The sequence below is a fragment of the Ammospiza caudacuta genome, chromosome 11 (genome assembly GCF_027887145.1).
Source record: "Ammospiza caudacuta isolate bAmmCau1 chromosome 11, bAmmCau1.pri, whole genome shotgun sequence".
In the NCBI taxonomy this organism is placed as follows: Eukaryota; Metazoa; Chordata; class Aves; order Passeriformes; family Passerellidae; genus Ammospiza; species Ammospiza caudacuta.
This window is the reverse complement of record NC_080603.1, coordinates 22804343-22827291: the sequence shown is the minus strand read 5'-3', so window position 1 is coordinate 22827291 and position 22949 is coordinate 22804343. Positions and strand designations below refer to the sequence as shown.

The following is a 22949-nucleotide window of genomic DNA, read 5'->3' as shown; positions in this document are numbered from 1 at the left end:
TTTGTTTGACAAATCCTGGCTGCATGCTCCAGAATCGAAATGCAAACAATTTAAGGTATCACACTGCTTCCACATGAAGCAATCACTCAGTTTCAGATGTTAAAAAGGTAATAAGATGGGAGGAAGGAAAATAATTAAGCAAGGAAAAGGAGATAAAGATGTGAAAATGGTTTAAGGATTAGGTTTTTGTCAATGTTAACATCTGTTTCCAAATATTAAGAATATAAGGTCCTCTATAATTAGTAATGTCACAGGTTGGGCTATGTCACTCTGACTTCATCCTTAGTATATATTCAGACCAGAATATGCTATTTACCTTTTCAAAACCAGCATTATTAATGTTATTACATTTGCTGATGCAATACTACAAAGTCTAACCCACAACTTAGCAAATATTGGGTAAAGTGGTAGTGATTCCAAAGATTATGGGCTCGCTGTAGCCAGCGGCAGGTAAAATGCACATTCAGCGGGCTTAAATTGTTTTGTGCTGTGGTTATTTGATCCAAAGGACTAATTTCAACTTCGACATCAGATAACCAGAGGGGTTTTCTTCCAGAACATGAACATCGGAAGGGTTTATAAATCGGGCCTGGTGTGCAATTAAAGCTTTTGGAGATGCTAAGTAAACTTTCCACTTGGATGCCGAGCCGACTCCTTCTGACATCTGAGCGCGCCTTTTGTGAGGCTCATTTTTTTCAGTAGGTCAAGGGATCTAAGCCTTAAATGAAGCAGGCTCAATGAGACGCAGCTTTTCATTACCAGCAGGATCATGACCTTGCAGTGTATATTGAATTTAAGTTTAATACTGTAATGGATGAGACTTGTAATAAAAATTGCTAGATGTTTTGTGGATGAGTAATAAAGAGTAGATTAGAGTACAGGACTTCAAGACTCCATTCAAACAATACTGAATTTATACTATCTTTTGGCATTGCTTTTATGGTTTGGAAACCTTATACTAAAACTCAGGCCTTGTCCATTATTTAATTACTTTGCTGCGTTTTTTGGCACTTTCTTAGTAGCTTAATAGGTAGTTTGCATAAATGCTACCACTGTTAAATATCTGTTTGTGCAGCAAGGAAAGCAGTGGTGTTCCTTCTGTCCTAATGTATCACTTAAATGGAGATAAAATAGTGATTACACTTACTCTTTAGGACCATAGACTTGGATTTACTTGCGGTTCCTGCTACATATGTAACCATTTTGGCAGACTCATTTAGGTTTTCAGAAGATCCTGGTACTTGCTGCTACGCTTACTCTGACTTTAAGTGGAGTTTTATTTTATGGTCCTGTCATTAACCTGCTCATCCCTCACCAGCTGTAAGTGTGAGCAATCCCTAGTGGAAAAAAGAAAAAAGAAAAAAAAAAAAAGGAAGAAAAGTAAGATGCTTGAAGCCTTTAAAAGGGCATTAAATGCTGTATGGGATTTTTCTGTTGTCATGATGTCCGATGTGGATGTTCTCTGTAGATTAAGATATGAAGGTCAAGCAGGCAGACTAAAAATTAAGGTTCTCAATTATTGAATTTATTCTAGAGTACTAGTGACAATGAAGCCTTCAGAACTGCACAGGAGAAATGAGCTAAAAGAATTAAATGGCAATACAAATTCTTCAGACATCAAAGCTCACAAGCTCATAGGAGGTTTCCTTTCATGCTGGTTAAACACTTCTAAAAACCAGCAAGATCTCCTTAAAATAGGTGCCACTTCCTTGAACTGTACAGAGAGTTGAATCTCTTGTTTGTATTTCTATTACTAATATTATTTTGTTGTGTTCTGCACTGCATTTCGTGTCAGGGATCACAATAATGAAAACTCTTGACGTAAATTGTTGTTAATTATCACTATAATATAGTGCATCATAAATATAATACTTCCTCAACAGTAACAACAAGCCTAAGAAAGTTAGTAACTAGCTTTGGCATGGCATGAGATCACAAAGGAGAAGGACATGTTAAGATCAGCAAGGTAAAAGGAAAAAAACTTCAAGTTTTCAGTGTAAATTCAAGGAACCATGACCTTTAAAAAGTTTTCAGAAATTTGTCTGTGCTCAGAACAGACACCCTGCAAGTATATCATAGTTCTTTATTTCACTTCTCCTCTCTCACCCTCTATCCATATACCTTTTCAGCTCTTGAAAAATGCCAGTGTAAATGTGCTGTGAAATATGTCTGCCACATAAATGTTCCTTTTCTTTTTATCCTTCATTAGGACATTGTGATTTATAATGACCGGCTGTTCCGGATTGTGTCAATGGCTCTGGAATGGTGGCATTACTCTTTGGATTGAAGCACAGGACAGGTACTGGCAATACAAAGCACATTTGGCTTGGCAAACATTGCTGAAGAATAGCTGTGTCCTCCTTTGGGATGGAGCAGCGAGACTGAGGGGAAGATTTAAGGTGTCCTTTCAGTTTTGGACTATTCCGGTAGACTTTCTGTGGGAATATTCCAGTAGACTTTTCGTGGGAAGACTGTAGCCTGTACCAGGGAAAGGCTTGGAAGAGGCAGGAGAGGGTTTGTTTTGGCAACTTTCAGGTGGATATTCCCTGGAAGATTCAAAAGCTCTCCTGGGAAGGCACACTGTGCTGAAAGGAGGGAGCAGAGACCTCTCTAAGCCCCTCCATCCCTCTCCTACCTGTGTTAGGAGCAGCACAAGGCATTTAGACTTCTGCAGAGTAAAGCAATGACAGGCTTGCAGATGGAGAATACTAAAAAGAAGTTTTCTTGCATTTTGGATGGAAAGGGAAAGGTAGCTGCTAGCCAATTCCACTGGTGGAGCTTCAGAGCAGCTGCTCATAACCAGCAGCACAGCCCGAGAGGTGAGGACCTCTGCAATCTGGTAGTGGCACTGCTCAGCTCCCTGCTGAAAGGACCAGAATTCTGCTTTTGGGAATCTAATCTTCCTTTTTCTGCAGCTAATTCTGTAGCTGTCATGTTTTGATGGTAATGAATTGAGATGGCAACCAGTACCTTGGTCAAAAAGGGACAGAAATGTTGAGAGGAGCCAGTTGTGATGAGTGCTGTGTGAAGGATGAGGAAGGGCTGGGTCGTTAGTGATGACTGATGCCAGAGCAGAAGCATATAAATGATATAATGAAGTCATACATTAGGGCACAGTATGAAGCCCCTCTCGACCTGGGAAATGTATCACCAATCAAATTTCTTTTCTCTTGAAGGTCTTCTCTTAACCTTGCAAGGAGGGCTTGATGGGAATTTCTGTCAACTCTCCGCTTGCTTAAATGTCACTGGATGTTTTAATTTACAGGCATTATCAGCCTGGGAGTGGTAATGGTCTGGCTGTTAGTGGAAAAGAAAGCTTGTTATCAATATTAGGCTCTTTATTTGGGATCATAGGTTTCTTTGATTTGGTTTACTTTAGAAGAATAATTCTGAGATATTTAGAGGAGCACAACACAAGGTCACGATGAATTCAGCACAATTATTTAATGATTTAAGACAGCAGGAGAGCCTAATGTGAAGCCCATTTTACTTTGTTTTCTTGAATAAAAATGAGCTGTTGAGAGGAGCAGGCGGAAGTTTCTGATGGCTCCTGTAAATCATCTCAGCTGTCAGTGGCACACAGCAGCTTTCAAAGGAGAATATCAGCTGCTTTTTGTACTTGTTCAACTATTAAAATAAAGTCCTGCAGGCTCAGAGTGGAAGCTGTCCTGAGGTATTTATGTGCCCTTTCATGGCTTTATCACCATCCATGCTGCCTCCCAAGGTGGATTAAAGCTAGAAGAAAGGAAATGTTTTTCTTGTATTGGTTTGTCTGTCTGGTCTGGCAGGGCCAGGAGGGCTTGGCCCATACTTATATGACTGTGACACTTGATGCAGTCAGTGGCCACCTTCACTCGCCAAAAGCTTCTGACCCTGTCCCTGGGGAGCCCTGCAGAAGGGAGGCTGTGCTGGATTCTGGAGCTGGGCTGGGATTCAGATGCTGTGCAAAGGGTTTCAGATTTCTGTCATAACACCTGACAGGCATTTCGTGTCTGCCTTCCTGCTCACATGTGACATTCCCTGCTTCTTGATTCACTCAGTGATTTTAGCAGCTAGCTTAGATCATTCCAAGCATCAAACTACCAGGAGAAGGCATTTGATGCTTCTCCTCATGACTTGGGTTTTTTCTGGTGGACTACTGTGCTCCATTCAATATTTTGCATATACTGAATAACTTGTATTAATACATAACATCCCAACATTGTAAATACTTTGCTTCTTTTGGTATATTTGATTTAATGTGTTATTTACCTGCTAAGTTTCACTTTATCTGCCTGTTTTTATTGCATTAAGGGCACCGGCTTTCATGAAACTGGTGTCTTATTTTTGGTATGTTGCATAATCTGTGGAATTTAGTCTATTTAAAAATTGATACAGCATAAAAAACTATCTTGTACACGTAATAACTTACAGTAGAAAAGGAGGTGCAAGTTTGGTGCACAGGTTCTAAATTATTTACATTTTCCATAAAATGGATTGCAGAAAAATCCTGCTTGTAACTTTCTCCTCTGAGTTTACCATTCTTCTGTCTTCATCCCATTTTGCTTGTTTTACACAATTATGTCAATGGAACAATCAAATATTAAATCTAGATGAGGATAAGGATTTATGCTTTCCATTGTAATTCACTTAATATTTTAATTTTCTGTCCTTTTAAACCAAGCATCATCTTTAAAGAGCTCTGTGATAGAAGGGCTAAGGAATCACTGAAGACATTAGGGTCTGAAACAGGAGCCTGTTTTCAGTCTGGTCATTTCATCACTACAGAGCTGAAGGGGAGAGGTTTGGGCTATGAATCACTGAAAACACCAATTTTCAACAGGAAAAACAAATATACAAAATCCGATCTTGTCTCAGTAGATGTGTTTCTTTCATTAGGAGCCAGACACCTCCAGGTGTCCTCTGCTCTCGGTTTGATTTGAGTCAAAAACAATTTGAGAAACACATGTTGGTTGCAATAATGATTGGTCAGAGTGTCTTTTACTTGGTTTTGTGGGATTTTTTTTGCACTCAGGAATTTTATTATGAATTTAGCAAGGTGTATATATAGGAAATGTGTTGCTACTTTTTTTTTCTGCAGCTGGTAAATCTATGTACCTTCAGAAACTTCCAGTGTAGGCTAAGATATGTTTTAATCCTCCTTCACTAACAAGTTCATGAATATCTTGAAACTACCCTTCACTGTTAATGATGCAAAATTTCCTAAAGAACCAATAATGAGCTGATAGGTTTCGGGGAAAAGATGTTTTATTTAGAGGGATTTGTTTAGAGAAATCTTTTTTCTGGCCAAGTCAGATCAAACATGCTGTGAGTTGCAGGAAGTTTGGTCTAGGAGCTGGTTTGCTCTTTTATTTATAAAATGCTTGCTTTGGGGATGTTTCAGAAGGCAGGTGTGAGATGAGAATTGTGTATATGTGTTGCTCAACACTGGTTTAAGATTTTTCCTTGATTTAATAAGTTATATGACAAGATTTTCCTTTTTATTAACTGTCGTTTTTCTTTCACATAAAGTGTAGGTAATGTCACATCTGTATAAATCAATATAACAATGACATTATGTGTGTATATTATTATTTAAACATTGCTCTCTAAGGCATAGTTTTGTCAGTCATATTTTATAGAGAGTTTCTGTAGATTATTATCATCATTACAATCTTACAGTGGAAAAATCCTGCAAATCCCCAGTTTTTGGGTATTTTGATGCTGAAGTACAGGTAAATAGTGACAGGGTCTCTGAATAACACAATCCTATAAGCATTACAGGAAATAAAGAATGAAGAACATGCTGCTTAAAACACTGAACAAATGAGTACTTTGTAGAGAGCATATTAGTGCACAGAATTTTTCAAGTCATTTCCTGTGAGAGGCCCCCTGTGAATTTATGCCTGGAAATGCAAAAATGTTAAAATGCATTGGTGTCCTTTGGAAGCCTGTCAAATGCACATTTTGTGCTGTCTTGAATTATTACTTATGTGTATATTAAGCAGGCATCAAATTGTGCTTAAATCAAAGATAAATGACTGCTGGTTTGGATGGCTTTTTCTGAGAACTGCCCAGAAAGGAGGGTGAAATTGGAAGTTGTATGCAATCATGTTTCTCCAATGTACAATGGCATAGACCTTATAATACATAAATCTTCTTTTGGGTGCTATCTAGTTCAGAATGAAGTCTCTAAATTTTCCTTCTAGTAAAATTCTTTCACAAGCCAGATGCAATTTATTCTAACGTTGATTTGATGAGCAACATTTTGTAGATCTCAAATAATTTTCACCCAAATTTTTACTCATGTGCCCCAAACACAAAGAGGACAGAGATGAATAATTGTTTTCCCCCTTTCACATTTTTACCTTATTCCATCAAGGCATTGTTAGGTGAACATTGTGCCCAGGTTAGTTTAATTGCAGCAATATCTTGTACCATATATAATCCTTTCTCGATCATGATATTTTTATGGAACCTAATACAACCTAGAACATGTGGACAATGTTTATTATACTTGGTGTCCTCAATAATTCTGTTTAATACACTAAAAACTTACAGATTTTTTTTTTCAAAATTTATTGATACTGTCCTAACAAATGTGAGAACTTTTAGCCACAGTTATGTTTAATCACCAATTATCATAAGCTTCTATTCCACCTTGTGGAAGCACAATCAAACCATTCCCCCTTGTCCTATCACTTGTTCAGAGTCCCTCTCCACCTCTCATGTAACTCATTTAGGCTCTGGAAAGGGCTTTAAGTTCTCAGAGTTTTTCCTCCCCAGGTGAACACTCGCAGCTGTCCCAGCCTGGCTCCAGAGCAGAGGGGCTCCAGCCCTCAGAGCATCTTTGTGTTTTCCTCTGGCCTCACTCCAACAGGTCCATGTCCCTTTTATGCTGGGGGCCCCATCTCACTTCTTCATTTCTTTCCATTTCAGCTTCTCACAATGCAAAACTATTTCGTATAGGCCCATTGCTGATGGTATCAACTACACACATTTTTCTTTTGTTTACCATAGAATGAAAGTACTGATGGGGATGTTTGGTGTAGAAACAGAGCTGCCAGCCCGAAATGCTGAAAAGTGGTGGTTGTCAGCAACAAGCTTCAGTTACCTCCCTTAGGATGATTGCACACATCACACTGACAGGACGTTTCTGCTGATGCTCAGTCTAAATATTCATGTGCTGTCCTTGGTTCTTGCCAGCTCTCCCTCTGACACTCTGTGTGTCTGTACCTTTGGAACTGCTGCTCTTTTCCATTCTCAGGGCTTTATTCCTTTCTTGATCAAAATTCTTGGCTTTCTCTTCTGGGGACAAGACCCAACAGATTCCATATTTGCAAAACTGAGGGTTTTCAAAGCTGGTTCTAGAACCTTTGCTCCTTGACAATTTGCCCACACCCAAAACTCCAGCACCTCCCATTTTCCAAAGAATGAATGGAACATAGTGAGGAGATTGGTTAAAGGCTATAAGAATAGATAGAAAGTAACTTCAACTTTTTAACTTAATTTTTGAATTATATACAGGACTATACACCTCTTTGGCATATCTTAATTGCAAATTCAAGGGTAAAAATTCAAATAATGATGATAAGTGTCTGTCCCTGAATATATACACCTGTCATTATGAAGCAGTGCCTCTGCATGCCATTCTATGTTCTATATTTGCAAAAAACATGTCATAAAGATGACTATCTTTGGATGTCTGGAGTTGCATGAATCAGTAAATTGTTTATTTTCTCAGTGGGAGTTCACTCAGGACATTGAGGAGCTATTTCCTCCTAATTAGTTCCCTTGAGTCCTCTTATAAAAAAACCACCTTAGGCTTCAAGGAGTCTGTTTGGGGTCATTATTTTCCTGATAAATGTACCCCCCACCACTCCAGATTTCCCAGAAGGGAGACTGCAGCGTAGAAGAATGTTGTGCTGCACAATATATTCCATGATTGGTTCAAATTACTCAATTTACCCTGTATTTTCAAAAAAACCAATCCGAAATCATCAGTCAGCCACATCCTACTTCCAGCGCTGATGCCAGGCAGTCATTTTCCCTCAGAGCATCATTGAACATGAGCTCTCCTCAGCTTGTTTCTTACTTTGATGAACTGGATGGCTGCAGGGACTGTTCTGAGATTTGAGACATTTCATTTGAGATGTTGCTGGGTTGTTTCCACTGCTGATAGCTCTGTAGGTAGGGAGTGGACAACGCTGATTTTGCTCATACCAGGCAGGGATTATTGACCTGTAAAATTTGCCATCATATTTTATCAAGCCACTCTGAGATGTCGTTTTGTCAGATAGGTGTGCTAATGCAAGGTGATTTATCTTGTCTAATCTTTGAAAGGTAATGTGCAATCAAACATCAGACAATGCTGAAAGATATTGTCAGTTATGTAGTACATGCTGAAGAGACAAGAATTTTTGTTTTGGTCTTTAGATCAACAAATTTTTGCTCAAAAAGAAAACTATATCTTTCATTTTAGACTCAAATTTTAGCTGCATGTGGTGTAAATGTGTTCATTTTCACCTGTCAAAAACCCTTTCATGCTCTGTATCTTGTGATTATTACACTGTGATCATTCCTTGATGGTTGCTCACCTCTGTGATTCAGAGTTGCCAAGTTCAACCTTGTGTTTTCATTGATTCTTCTGGTGCTGAGCTGACTCTAACAGAGTTTTAGGCTGATTGAAACACTGGGCTTAGGCTCCCATGGCCTAAATCCCCCCTAAATCCCAGTGTTTTATTTTGGCCTCAGCAGACTCCAAGGCAGTTGGGTAGAGCAGGCATTGCCAGTGGAATTGCAGATGTGAAACTCTGGACTGTAGCAGGTGTGCTCATGGGCTCCTGCAGATGTTTCACACACATCTGTGCCAGCCCCACTGCAAAATATGGACAAATCTGCTCTGAAAGTTCTGTGAAGCTGGGACTGCCCACCAACAGCCCCATCACCCAGGAGTGTAACCCACAGGGGGCTGGGGAGGGAGGAAATGCTGCCTTGGGGTAATTCTCCTTTTAACAAGGCAGAATTCTTCCTTTAACAAGGGCTGCTGCAACATCCCCTCTGCACACAAATGCTTCTTAACCCCTCCCTACCTGACATCACCTTTCCTGGTTTGTTTCAGTGGAAGTTTGTTTGATTGAAGCCTGAATGATAAAAGAATAAACCTTTTTATTGATAGGAGATGCCCCTTTTTAAAAAAAATCCTGTGACTATAAAAATGTCATCCAGACATCTCTTAGGTTTCCAGTGTGAGCTTGCAAGCCTCCCTTGCAGTCTGAATTTCACGTGTGCAGCACAAGCCCAGCATCACTGTGAACACTGAGAACAGCTGTGAGCAGAGAAAACAAAAAGCTGGGAAAAACAGATGCCTTTCAATTTGTACATATTATTTAATTCTGAACTGACCCATTACACAGAGTTAGGTATTTTGTTTTATTTGCCCACCTTAGGAAGCAGCTGGAGCAGCAGCAGCAGCCGGCTCAGGCTGTGGGGAATGCAGCCACAATTCCTGCACCCTCTACTGGCTGATGCACACACCTCGGAGGGGCTGCGGGAGTTTTTTTTCTCAGCTATAAGAATAAATTTCTCAGCTGGAACAATAACGTTTGCCAGCAAAAATTTTATAGCATCATAATTAGTAGAAATAGGAAATTTGGGTGTTGTAGTTGTCTGGAATAGGAAAGGAAGTCTGAGAAATAGAAAACTAGAGAATTCTTTCATTTGCCTAAGAAACTAGTTTTTGAGAACCACTGTGCTCACTTTCTACAGCAAGGGAATGCCAAGGTTTGGCACACAGGAGGAGACTAAGCAGTATTTTGCTAATTCTGAATTCTAGAGATATTGTTCATTATATTCTGCAAATGCCAGATGTGAGGGGAGAAAAAGTAGTATTCTGCAATCAAGACCTAGAAATTTGAAAATTAAAATTCAAAGTCATGTCTTTCTGGATGTGGGATTCACTTCAGCCACAGATGAGTATTACAAAGTATTTGTCTAGGTTTAACTTTCAGATGGTTGTAGCTTATCTTGCTATAAAAAACAGCTGCAGTTTCAAAGTCCACGTAGAGAGCACTCTGTGGCATGACCATGGTGTAGAGAGGATCATAGACTCTCCTGGGTTATGACATCAATTAAATAATAGACTTCTAGGCTGCTGCACTTTCTCTAATGCTGGGAGGTTTTTTTATTTTTTTCTTTATATTTTACTTTTTCTTCCTTGTGTGCCCACATGGATGATAGCTGAGGCTTCCTGAGGTTATATTGCTCCTGCCACAGCAGACAGAGGTATCTGCAGATGTTCTGCATAGAGCAGGGGTGCTGTTGGTGTGTCCAGTTTTCCAGGGTGCCTCACCATGTAGATCTGGTGCTGTCCCGTGTCTGTGTGCAGCAAGAGACACAAAGGCTCATAACCAAACATGCACCCATTAGACAGCTACAATGAAGAATTTTGATGTTGCTGCTTTGCTATTAAATCATTTGGACTGCTAGATTTTAGAGAAATAGTATTATTGAGCTGTAAAGAACAGCTTGCTTACACTACAGTGAGATTTTCAGAAATCACAAGTGATTTGACTTGCCTTCAGTTTATTTTCTTAGAAGTAGTTGTATTTTCAGAAGGATTATTGCCCCTCTCATTGCCAGTCAGAGATGGTGCGTCTCTGGGTCCTTCAGTTCAGGAGCTCTTCAGGTGTCTTTGCCTTGGAGATCATTGGAAATTTCTGTTCTCCTTGCTTTGCCTGCGTGTTCTTGCCTGTACATGTCAATTTTGTGTCATTTGTCATTGTGCAGTGAATCAGATTCCCAGACATGACAAGCTTTAAGACTTGCAAAGATAAGCAGGTGAACGTGTTAGAATATTTGTACAATGTTATTTTCATATTGATATCATCTCCTGGACTTCCCATCACCAATGATGCTGATTAATGCCTGCAAAATACAGGAGTGTGTCCTTTATCAAGTGTTTTCCCGCCCTGCTCATTATTTCCTATGGCTAATTTTGGCAGAATTTCATTAGCACTCCTCATATTGACTCCTCCACATAACCAGTTGGTCCCACACAACCCTCTGGCATGCCTGGGCTCTTTCAGAGGTCTCTCAATTCCCTGCAGGAGCATGGATGGGTCAGTGCCAAGCAGCTGGGGCTGGCAGAGGCTGCCTCTTGACCTCCCTCTCCTCCCCAGCTTGGGAATCCCTCCATGCCTTCCCCCTTCTCCTTGGTATGGGAAGATTGTTTCTGCCCTGGTGATAAAAAAATCAAACTGGATTAGACAGAGTTAAAGGCAGGAGAGATAAAAGATTTTGCTCAAGGTCTCCAGGGGCTCTGTCCCTGCTCCCAGCCCAGCACCCAAAGCCCAGCACACCCCAGCCTCTTTCAGATGCAGCTCACACCAAGCAGATTGGAAGTGATTTACTGCTCTTTAGGAGTGTTTTCAAATTGCATCTTTTTCGGTTGTCAGGAATTAACTGCAACTGCCTGAGTTTTAATTAATGGATCATGTTATTTGGTGCATCTGAACAGAAAATTTAGGGCACATCCTCGGCTCTTTTGGCCAGTAGCCATGATGAGAGCCAGGCTAATTACATCGGTCACCAAGTTATCGGCGCAATCCTAACTGGAGGCAAACACATGCCAAGAGAGGCTGGTAGTAAAATCATGATGTATTTCACAGTCATCTTATTACTGACTGATTTAAATAAGGGCCTAAAATGCTCTGTCAGTACAGAGAGTGTCAGGGTTCCAGCAAGTCTTAATTCACAGAGGTTCAAGCTTTCCTTGCTTATGGAAAGTGACTGGTGAAAAAGGAAAAGGTGTGCCACAGCAAAAGCATGTGGGGAACAATTCACTGCTTATACTTGCAAATGCTGACAATCCAGGTCACATGCTCTTTTTTTTTTTTTCTTTTTACTGAGTTTAAGTATTAGGGAAGAACACTCTCTGATGAGGTTCCTCTGACTTCCATTTCATCTCATGAAGTTGGCCCATAGCTCTCTGTCATTTGCTTGCTGGGTCTAAATGAATATAAACTGCATGTAATAGAGACTCAAAGCAGCAGCTCCATCAGGGAATGTCCCTGTGTGCTTTCAAACTCAGCACGTTGGAAGTAGAATACAGTGTGTACTCAACATTAGGCTTCAACTAATTTAATTAAAAAAACTAGAAATTGGTTGCTTTTCACGTAATATGAACAGAAAACTCTTTGTCTAAATGCTTTCCATAATTTAAAAAAACAAAGTCTAGCCCCATAGTTTCCTCTACTGGGTCACTGCAAACCAAGGTACTTCTGGATTATGGCTTCAAATAATAACTGAAATTTTGGGAAGGAACAAAGTCATAAAACTCCTCTCTAAATGTATTCCCAGCCACATAAACAAGGAAATGGATTTTATAATTAATTCAGAGTTCCCTGGCAAGCACAGTGTTGTAATGTGTTGTAATCTACTGATTAAGTTCCAGTAAGAACACTGGCAATGGCTTTTTTTATCAATATCTGTCTTTTAACAGCACCCAAAAGAACGTGAAATTCTGACTCTCAGAATAAACACGGGTGGATTGTGCTGGATCTGAGCATCCAGTCAACACTTGGAGAGGGGTGAGTCTGTAGGAACAGGGTTTGTGTCATCCTTGGGTCCTGTTTGCTTCCTCTTCTCGTGTCCTCTAGCACTGTGTTTTGGAAATGCTGTACTTTACACAAAATTGCTTTTGGGAAGTTCAGGCTGAATGGGAGTTTGAAACATTCCAGCAAAGCTTTTAATCCAGTAGGATTCTACTTCACAGAACGCTTTGCCATCCATCAGGCCACTGGTCATGGCTGTTAATTAAATGAAAATGCAAAATAAATCTACAGTGCAGAGATACAACATAGCCAATTAAACACCCCAGTGCAGGGTGCTAATGATAAAAAGCGAAAGTCACCAAGGACGACCTGTGTGATGTCAGAATACAAATCCCACCAGATTTGTGCACAAAATGCAGGGCTCCCATCGTGGGTGGGAGGAAGAGGATGGGTGTCCCTGAGCACTGAAGGGCAGCAGAGGTGGTGGTGAGGCCATAGGGGATGGGAGTATTGGGGACTTGTGAGGAATAGAGGCAGCTAAAGTCAGAGCACTCAGACTAGTGCTGCTAATTTTCTTGACTCTTGATATGTGAAACTCTGACCAGTCTCAAGTGAGCCCTTTGCCGCACAACAAAGAATTGTATTTTTTTAAAATGTAGTTGTTTTAGTATAAAAGAACAATACAATAAAGCAAATGATAGCCATGTTTGGAGTGCCTGAAGGGCTGTCAGGGCCCTTTGTGCAGATGTCAGGGCATCTTTGTGGAGATGCTCCCTGAAGAGGGATGGCCTCTTTAAGTGGCTCTTCTTGGCAAAGTTCAACCAAATGAATGGCAATAACTCAGCAGCTACAGCTAACTACAGCAGCTCATAGGCAGGCATTATAATTTCATTAAAGATCTGGCAATCCGGGCAATCTAACCAATATAAATGCACAGAGATGAGCAATCTTTGGTTTCGTGAAATCAAAGAAAATATTTAACAAAGTTATTGCAACACACAACTTAATGAGCTGTCTTGAGACAAACAATTTAATGAATATTTAGTATTTTGTGTATGTAAACAGTTCCACCTGTTCTACCTATTAGAAAGGTTAATTTTTTTTGAGAAACACAATCCGATAAAATTTATATTTGAAAGAAAAACTTGCCTGTCTTAAGCTACATATTTCAATAGCTCATGAAACTTGTGTTGCATCAAAAACTTGCCTACCTTCAAAGCCTTGGTGCACACTTTATGTACCTCAATGTGCATTTTACCTTGGATAGCTAGTTGGGAGCTTCTTTCTTCTTTTTAGCTTTTGATTGTATGTTTTGCTCTTTTTGGAGGTTAGTTGCTTACAATGAGGGTTGTATGAAGGGTTTCATGTTCTTAAAATAGAGAAAATGAAGCAGAGGGGAATTTTAGACTATTGCAGGATACTGGCCTTTGAAATTTCTGTGGATTTTCAGTCCTTGGAAATTTAGCTCTCTCCTCATTCTTTCAATAAATGCAGATAACACAACCCTATCAAAACTCAGCCGAGCTAAATATTAAATAATGCCAGTCTTTAAACCAGTTTTGCATTCCCTAGATTGCAAGGAAAGTGTAATTCTTTCTGACATGCAGGGTATTAAAACAAAGTTCTAAATCAATTACAGGCACTTCTTCCCTTGTTCCAAATGAATTTAAACACTCTTTACACATTTATATGTAGGCATAAATGTGTATATCATAGAATTGTTTGGGTTGGAAAGCACCTTAAAGATCATGCAGTTCCAAGCTTATATAAATATTTATATTTACATATATAAAAGTGTGTGTGCAAGCCACTTAGCTTTCACAGGCAAGGATGTCCTGGTTGTAAACTGCTGGTTGAATCAGACACTGCATGGATACAGGAATGTCATGTATTATTTTACTTTATTAGAATATAATCTATTATTACCACATATGGAGGCTCAGCTATTGCTATCCCATGTCTGTATAGAGCATTTGGCCCTATACTTTGTTTTCCCAGCCAAATATCCCTTCCTGGACCTGTGCAATTTTCTAGAGCTGGAGATACATCTTGTTCCCTCCCACAATTCAGTATCCCTCTTTCCCCAGCAGTATTTTGGATGAGAGGAGAGCTATTGTGGCCCCTGGAGGGAAGAAGGAGGGAGAAATGTTTGAACACAGTGCAGGGAGGCAGAGTGAAAAACAGTGGAAGAGTTCTGCAAAGGGACCCCAACCTTGGGGACAGGTCAGAGCAAAAGTGGTGAGTGAATGAAGTGGTATCACACATCTCTGCTGTGAGAGGGAGTTGAAGAACAACTGAACATGCTCAACAATTTGGTGCCATTTCTGCTCAAGTGGAGATGGGTTAGGACCAGATGGAGACTTGGTGGCCAAAGGTGGGATTGTTGCAAGTTGGGTGTAAATTGTCAGCTCCTGCCACCCACAAAAGGCATGGTAAAGAGATAAATGGGTTGATTTCCCCCCACAGTTAGGAGGGGATCATCTGCTCAAATGACAGTCAGAGCATTCCAAGGAGATGTTCATGTGCTGGCTCAGGGAACCCAAGCAGGATTCTCCGTCCTTGAAGGAGGCAGTATAAAATTTTGCACACTTGGATTCCAGTGGCTTATCTAGTGACGAGGAGAGTGCTGATATTTTATTTCACCTTTATTTCTTGCTTTTCAGTATAAAGAACAACCCAAAGATAAAGCTCCTCCAGAGTTTTGTGCAGATGAAGAATGGCAGAATATCTCACCTGGTATTGCCTCTTCGGTGATAGTTTTTAGGCTGTTGGTTGATCTGTGGCTGGTGGCAAGTGATTGATTTCCATATACAAATTTCATTTCTAGTTTTGAAACCTTTTTTTTTCCCATGTAGTATTCCCTTGAGACTAACATAACAACATTCATGGGATTGCCCTGTCAGCAGAGGATGTCCTGCCTTTCCCTCCTCTACCTGAGAGCTGCATGCCTTTGGCGACAGCAAGAGTTAAATTTCAGAGTACTGAAGGATTCTGGACTTTCCTAATTAACCATGGACTGGAATAGTTATTGAGACAGGCAAAAAATGTGCCCAGGACAGGATTATTCCAGTACATGGGAATGTCACGGGATGAATTCCTGCCATGGGCATTTAGATCCAGGTCCTCAGTGGAACAGGGAGACATAAATAGCCCAGCATGGCTGGGACTGACCTTCCCTCCACTGGGATGTGCTCTCAGGTGAGGGTGTAAAAGCTTATCAAATTTTCGGGCACCTCCAGACCTTGCCTGGGGCTGTAGGCTTGGAAACATGAGTGGGTTTGCTGTGCTTGGTTAGTGTCAATATTTTAACCTGAGGTGCCTGTTAGCAGAGAAAAATACAGATCTTAAACACAATGTGAAGGGAAGCCTCTCCTAAAATAACAGGAGATGTTAATGAGCTCTCTGCAAGAGGCTTAACTCGGGATGTTTTAATGTGTGATTGTGGCTGTTCTTAAAAATGAATAGACCTATCAGCATTCAAAGGGCTATTCTCCTTTCCCTTCTGATCTGGCCTTCCTTTCTCCCCACATCCTCTGAGTCGTCAACTTTCATTGTCTGATGTGATCCTAGAAAGCATGAGGGCTAGGGTCAGAGTATACTTTTATTCCTCAATTAGAAATAGAGAGAAAGCAATGAAAAATAAGTAAAAAATTTCAAGAAACAGCAAAGGGGAAACAAAAAGAGTCACTTATATCCTGTGTGCAGACAGCGATGATCCGAGTAAGACAGACCATGGCTTCATCTTAAATCACACCCGTGTGAAATATTTGAGTGCAATCCACATCTCTCTATATAGACTAGGCACAAATTACACAGTTTGGGTACAATTTAGCAGGAGGCAGCATCCCACCGGCACGCAGGTGTGTGCGCAGCATCTCCACCCTGCTCCGGCATCCCTTCGTGCCCCGGTGCTCGGGGGGCTCCGTGCTCTCCGTGCCGCTGCCCGCGGCCACCGGAGGGACCCCCCAGCCCCGCGGCGGCCCCGGGGCGTTGCGGGAGGGTCCCCCCGGAGGCCGGTCCGCCCGGGGCGGTGCGGGGCGGTGCGGGGCCGGGGCTGCCCGCGCTGTTCGCCGCGCCGCCGCTGGGGGTATCTTTGTACCATTTTTCATCCAGCAGCAATTTGGAGTGGAAACGTGTAATAGGGGAAAAAGCAGGGATCTCGGCGGTTTGAGCGAGCCGTGCATCCAGGAGCCAAAAAAGATTAACACCCCTCCGCGCCCCTCCGCGCATCTCCCGCGCCCCTCCGGGCACGGCCGCGGCTCCGCGATCGCCCGCCGGACACCGAGCGAGAGGGATTCGTCTGGAGGGCACTTTCGGATCGGGGGAGATCTATTGGATTAGTGGGATTATCTGCCTGCAGACGGAGAGAAGTAGCGTTTGATCATTTCCATTGCCTGCCTGATGGTCGGATTTACATGGAGGTGGCTCGGCACGGATGAGGCTGGATTCCGGATGGGGATTTCCAGCCCCCCCTTCCCGCGCCCCGATCCCAGGAAAGGGCAGAAAAATATATAAAAATCGCTATAATTGGGAAGTGTCCGGAGCGTTACCGGGAGCCCTCCCGCTCCCAGCGGCTGGGAGAGCCGGAGGAGGCGAATCCAGCGGATTACAGCTTCGGCTGCGATTGCGGGAAAGCGGCCGTGAACTGGTAAATACTTTGATGCTCCCGGCGTGCGGGGCGAGCCCGCGCCGGGATGGAGAGGAGGGAGGGGGCGGCCGGGCCGGGATGCAGCAGGGCGGCCGGGATGGAGGAGAGAGGGATGGAGAGAGGGACCGCGGGATGATGATGGAGCGGGGCCCCGGGCAGGGCAGGGCGGCTGCGGGGCTGAGCCCGGGGGCGCTCGGCAGGGCCGGTTTCCCGGCCGTGTGTGCGTGTCCGCGGCCGGGGGGGGGATGCGTGCGGGGCTGCGGGTGCGGGGCTGCGGCGGCTGCGAGCCCGAGCGGAGCCCGCCCGCCCGCGGGGATGCGCGGCAGGAGCGGGAGCGGCTGCGGGGGTGTCCGCGGGGACACCTCCATCCGCACACACGCGTTCGCGCTCGCTCACGCACGCACCCCCCGCACCCTCCGCCGCCGCCCCGGCCAACTTTTCCTGCCTCCCTCCCTCCCTCGCCCGCCGCCCCGGGGCCGCCGCCCGCCTCGGGCCGGGCGCGCAGCTCCGCGGGCGCTCCGGTGCCTCCCGCAGCCCCCGCGGCCGGGCCTGTCGGGGGAGGGCTCCTCTCGTTTCTTCAGACATCTTCTTTCTCGCCCTGGTGCTGAGCGCTGGTTCTTCTCCTTCCCCCCATTCCAGTCCGCCTCCCCCCCCCCCCCCATCCTCCTTTCCTGATGATCGCACTAGAGCATCATCTCTACTTGCGAAAGGAAAATCAATTTTCAACAGGTTTAATTAAAATTAATCAGTCAAATTACTTAATATTAATTGACTTATAATTAAAGGCAGAAAGTTACCTTGGAATCAGGAGAAAGGATGTTATCTGGAATCGTTTTAACGATGCATATGGTTTCAGAGCAATTACATTCAAATAACTGTTTAAATAAAACAAACCGGAGCTTGATTATAGTGTTGTGTTCTTGCTGGTGCAGGTGACACAATCTGGACTGGCCATTTCGTTCTGTAAATTTGCTGACCTTTCGAAGGAATATCATGTTAGTTTGACACTGGGTTTGCATTCTGGAAGGCCAGTTTGTTTTAGCTCTAACAACTATGGCATTAAAATCCACTAGTATAAAATGGAAATATGCCTTATAGAAGCTATAAATATCAAAGTGAATGTTTTTAGCACGTTTACATGTTCTGTGAATTTGAAATGAAGCAGATTTTTCTTTTTCTCAGCATAAGTGTAAGAAATTGTTTTAGGAATTATTTTTTGCCAGTGCTGCCATCCACTGTGGCAATATTTGCATTTATTCAGAGCCTTAGTGGGACAAGACTGTACTGGTAAATTCAGAGATAATTCACATCCAAAACCATGTATTTTTGGCAATGCTCACAGTAACCTTTTCGTGCTCCCTTAAGACCTAGGTCGGTATTTTTGTTTGTTTGTTTTTTACAGTAGCAGCGTTTTTGGTGCATCCACAGACTATTGTTATTGCTGAAAGAACAGTACTGTGAGCTTTGGGACATTTTCCCCTACTTTTCTGGACTGGCTTAGTCAAAGTAAAGGATACTTATGAAATTGCACGTACTTTATTGCAGGCACCTGACAAGAGAAAGACCCATGCACGGTATAAATGAGCATTTAAAAATAGAGCCCATTATTCAGGGCCCTGATTTTCAAAGATCCTGATTCCCATTGACTGCACTGAGACTTGTGTGGGCTCCACAGCTGTAACACGCAGACCACTTCTGCATCTTGGAAATTAGATTTGCAGATTGGGAGCCAAATGCTAAGTAGCCATGTTTGGGAATGGTGGTGGGGAAGGATTATTTCTTTTTTCTTCTCCCCCCCCCCGCCCAACTCTAATACTGGTGCAGGGTTAAAGACTGCTCCTTAGTTACTTTTTGATAAATTACACCGTTTTTCCTTAGGCTGTGGCCACAGATTGCAGTGATGTTGCAAAAGCAGTTTTGCAGTAAATTATTAGGAGATCCTCAGGTACCCACAAAGAGATCCCATTTATCCTGCGCGTTTCCTGCGGATCATATGCAGGCTGTGGGAAGAAAAATGAGGCTGAGGGTAATCATGCTAAGTGTGCTGGGAAGCAGGATTTGGCTGAACACCTCTGTTTTGTGATTAACTGAGGCAGCAGTGAAAGCCATGAGAGTGGCTCAGGCTGTTTGAGGCAGTGGGTGTAGGAGCGAGGAGAGGAGCTGCTGTCCTGATGCTGCTTTGGTTATCTTACCCCTTCTCCTAGAGTAGGGTAAGAAGATAAAATCCTGGCTGTTGATACTTAAACATCTTTCACAAAGTGGGTTTTCTCTGGATTATTTGGCTGGAGGTGGAGCAGTCTGCTGAGGAGGGTTATTTAAAGACTGGGACAGGGCTGTAGGCAGATAAATTGATTTGCAAGTGAATGAAGGAATTTGAACGTGGTAATGGTGGTAGTTGTATTTTTTATCAGTTTACATTTTTAATATCCGCTGGCATGCACACCAGCATTAGCCACTCAAATTGTTCAAATGGAGTCTGGGGAAAAGGGAAGAAAGCAGAGGCTTAGATGTGGTCTCAGTTTGTAATGGATTGGCTTGCCTTTCTTTATTAAAAGCAAATATACATTCCTTTGTAATAGAGATATAAAGCTGTATTACAGACCCTTGGCTAGCTCTGAATTATTTGTTTGATGTCATATTTATTATGGTTTTTTAATCACATGAAAAAGAAATTATTTAAAAATTAAATACTGGAAAAAGAAGGGCAGAAGGAGACAGACATTCTTTGAAAGCAAATAATGAAAATAAAACATTTTTTCTAGAGGTCCAGTAGAAACTTCTGTGGAATTCTTTTAATAAAGGATGGGCAGTTATCAATCTGATCCAGTAAATGATATAGTCTCTGATTAGTCCCAGATATCCCTCCACGGTAAGTATAACATGTGATAAAATAATAGATAATGGTAAAAAATAGGTCCTGACTGATAAATACAGGCTTTTCTAGAGGCATGTCTCCATTTCTGTAGCCCTGGCTCTGAGCTCTGCATTGTGAGGGAGCATGAGCACTCAGAGGGGATGCCTGCCCTGCTACCCAGGTGTTGCACAAGAGTTTGTATGGAAGGGAGGGAGAGGGAGTTAGGGGATGCACAAAACCAAACCAAAACAAAAACCCCCACCTAATGGAGAAACTTCATCATGGTTTGCATATTGACAGCACATCCTGTGCTTGTAATAACAAATAATGACATTACATTCCCCAGGACTACTATTGAAGTAGCAGAATTACAGGGGGAAATAATTTTGGCTTCTTGGTGACTCAGCTGCTCGTTTCTACCTGCCTCTGAAGACCCCACGTGTTTTCCAACATTCTTTGTTTCCATAACTATTAAACTTCTCATTATTATGTTTTGGGTGCTCTCTGGGGATGGAGAGTGCCTGGTTGGCTGCTTGGGTTTTGCTGCGCTCCCTCTCCACCACAGCACTTCCCACCAGGAAACAAAAGGTGGAGTGAGGGAGCAGCAGCTGTGGGAAAGCAGGGGGCACGGAGTCTGTGCTGTAAATATCCTCATGGTTACCAAGCCATGGAAAGAGCTGGGCTGCACACAGCAGGGTAACATGGCTTTTCCACCGTTGTGGTCAAATAAAACATGAGGCCATTAAAGGAAAAGCAATTTGAGTTCTCTTTACCCCATTTGTTGAATTCTTCTGTTTTGTCCTCATAATATTTTCTGCATAATCAGTTTTAGTGTTGCCTTTGGGTAGCCTGTTACCTTCTGCTGATGCTTGGTTAGGTCTTTTGCACCATATTAAGGGAGAATGTAATGCTTGGAAATTAGCAACACGTGACTGTAAAATCATAAAAGTGGTCAAGGACACTTTACAACTATTGCATTTCAAGTAACTCATATTCCTTTAACGAAGCAGAGAACCTAAATGGCAATTTAAAAAGATGTTTTCTAAATCTCCTCAATCACATCCTGCCTAGAGAAGCCATTAGCTCACTTGTTGAACTGGTTCTGGGAATTTAATGAGGGAATATATTTATGTTGCATTTTGTACTTTTATTTAATTACATTTTGTCTGAAGCTTTTAGGTTCAATATCTGAACTTAAAGTTGTTCCTTAACTTTTGCCTTCCCAACCCTGTCCCCCAGTTTCCAAAACAGTTCTTGAAAGCAGTAAAGTGTTATGTAGGCACACAGCGTCAGAAATATTCATGAGGAGAAAACGACAATTTAGTCAGGAGAAACCTTACAGATAGACTGAATATTTTGACATCCTCGAGCCTGTGCAAAACAGGCATTGCAGGACGAGGCTTTTGTTCCTTCTATGGTTTCACAATAAAGGTTTATTTCTGTGTAGAATGTGGGCCCTGGAGCAGCCACCATGGGATGCAGCTGCTGGGTCAGGAAACCCTCTGGTCACTGGAGTCGTGGTCAGTGTGACCAGGACATGACCACAGGGACACTGAGCATGGCTGCTGGAGCTGGAACGAGTCTCTTTCTCACAGACAGGGGCAGAAAATCGAGAGAGGACAAGGAGCTGAATTATAGGAGCTGCACATGAAGTCAGATGGAAAGAGTAAATCTTCGTAGAGGTTTAATGGTGTTATATTCTAAGCTTTTGGGAAATTTTATTTGAAACTTTTTTACAACGGTAAATATAGTCTGTGCTATATCCTATTTCTATTTCATGTGAGAGAAAAATTCCCCATCTATGGCACAACACTTTACTGCTACCATTACTGCAGACTTTATAGATCAGAGATGTGTCAGCATGTTAGCTTTAGCTGTAATGCTTTTTTTTTGGTGAAACCTTATGGGCCTTGCAGCCACTTTCTCATACTGACACTCATAAAACGTTCAAGTTCTCATATTTATTATTTAATTTGCTTCCTATATAAAGCAGCAGAGCTCTTTGGTACATGAATATGAAGCCAAAAATGACAGGCAGGCATGAATGGGACTAATGAGTTTTAATAATGCACATATTAGAAACTGTTAAAGGAAGTTTAATTAAGAAAAACAAGTTAAGCATGAAATTCATTTTGGAGCAAATGCAAGTAAAGTCACAGATGTACAGAATGCTAGATCACAGGAAACAACCTCTTCAAGCTGATAGATCCCTCTAATGCCAGTATTGCACTCAAGTTGTAGTGTGCTCTCTGCAGTTGTGGAAAGCCTGGTAATACCAGTCAAGAGCACTTTCAGAGCTGAGTTAGAGGCGCTGGGTTTGTGATTAACAAATTATGTTTATACGTCTGTGAATTTCCTGATGAGTTGGAACTTGATCTCAATTATCCTGATGAAATTGGGACCATCTTGACCATCTGATCGAGAACAAAAAAGCATGGGTTCATTTTTCTGCCACAAGGAAGTTTGCTGGTCTTTTTCTTAAAAAAAAAAAAAAAAATCATCTTGTTGAAGAGGTGGTTATTGATCTAGCTCTACAACAAGGGTTTTGTATGCTTGGAATTGTTACTGTATTGTATCCAGCTAGAACAACAATTCATGGACAAATCTGAGTTCATTCAAGCATCTTTGTTTGCAGAGCTCTCCCTCAAGAAGTGGTATTATCTGAATTCCAGCTTTTTTTATCTTGAATTACTATTTCCACCAGGAAAATACAAAGGTGATATCTTATAAATCTGATATGAAAGCTTGCCTTAGGGGCTGAACTAGCATTAAAGGTAGTATTATTGTTGATATAATAGTTGTAATAAAGGTGGCAAAACCATCCAATTAATTTTTCTCATACGATTAACCCCAGTGAACCAAGCGTGAGCCACAAATATATATCAGGTGAAGATCTTTGTTAACAATTCTGTAG

General features: G+C 42.0%; 1 protein-coding gene across 2 annotated transcripts in view; it reads left to right on the top strand.

The window, feature by feature from the left end:
• NLGN1 (neuroligin 1) overlaps positions 1-22949 on the top strand; it is a 376495-nt gene that overhangs the window by 48781 nt on the left and 304765 nt on the right. Inside the window, exon 2 of one of the 2 annotated variants that reach the window (XM_058811941.1) lies at positions 2210-2299. The gene's annotated coding sequence lies outside the window, so the exon portion shown is untranslated. Of the gene's footprint in view, positions 1-2209; positions 2300-16791; positions 17182-22949 lie in introns of those variants that run through there. The other variant, XM_058811940.1, reaches the window with a different exon arrangement.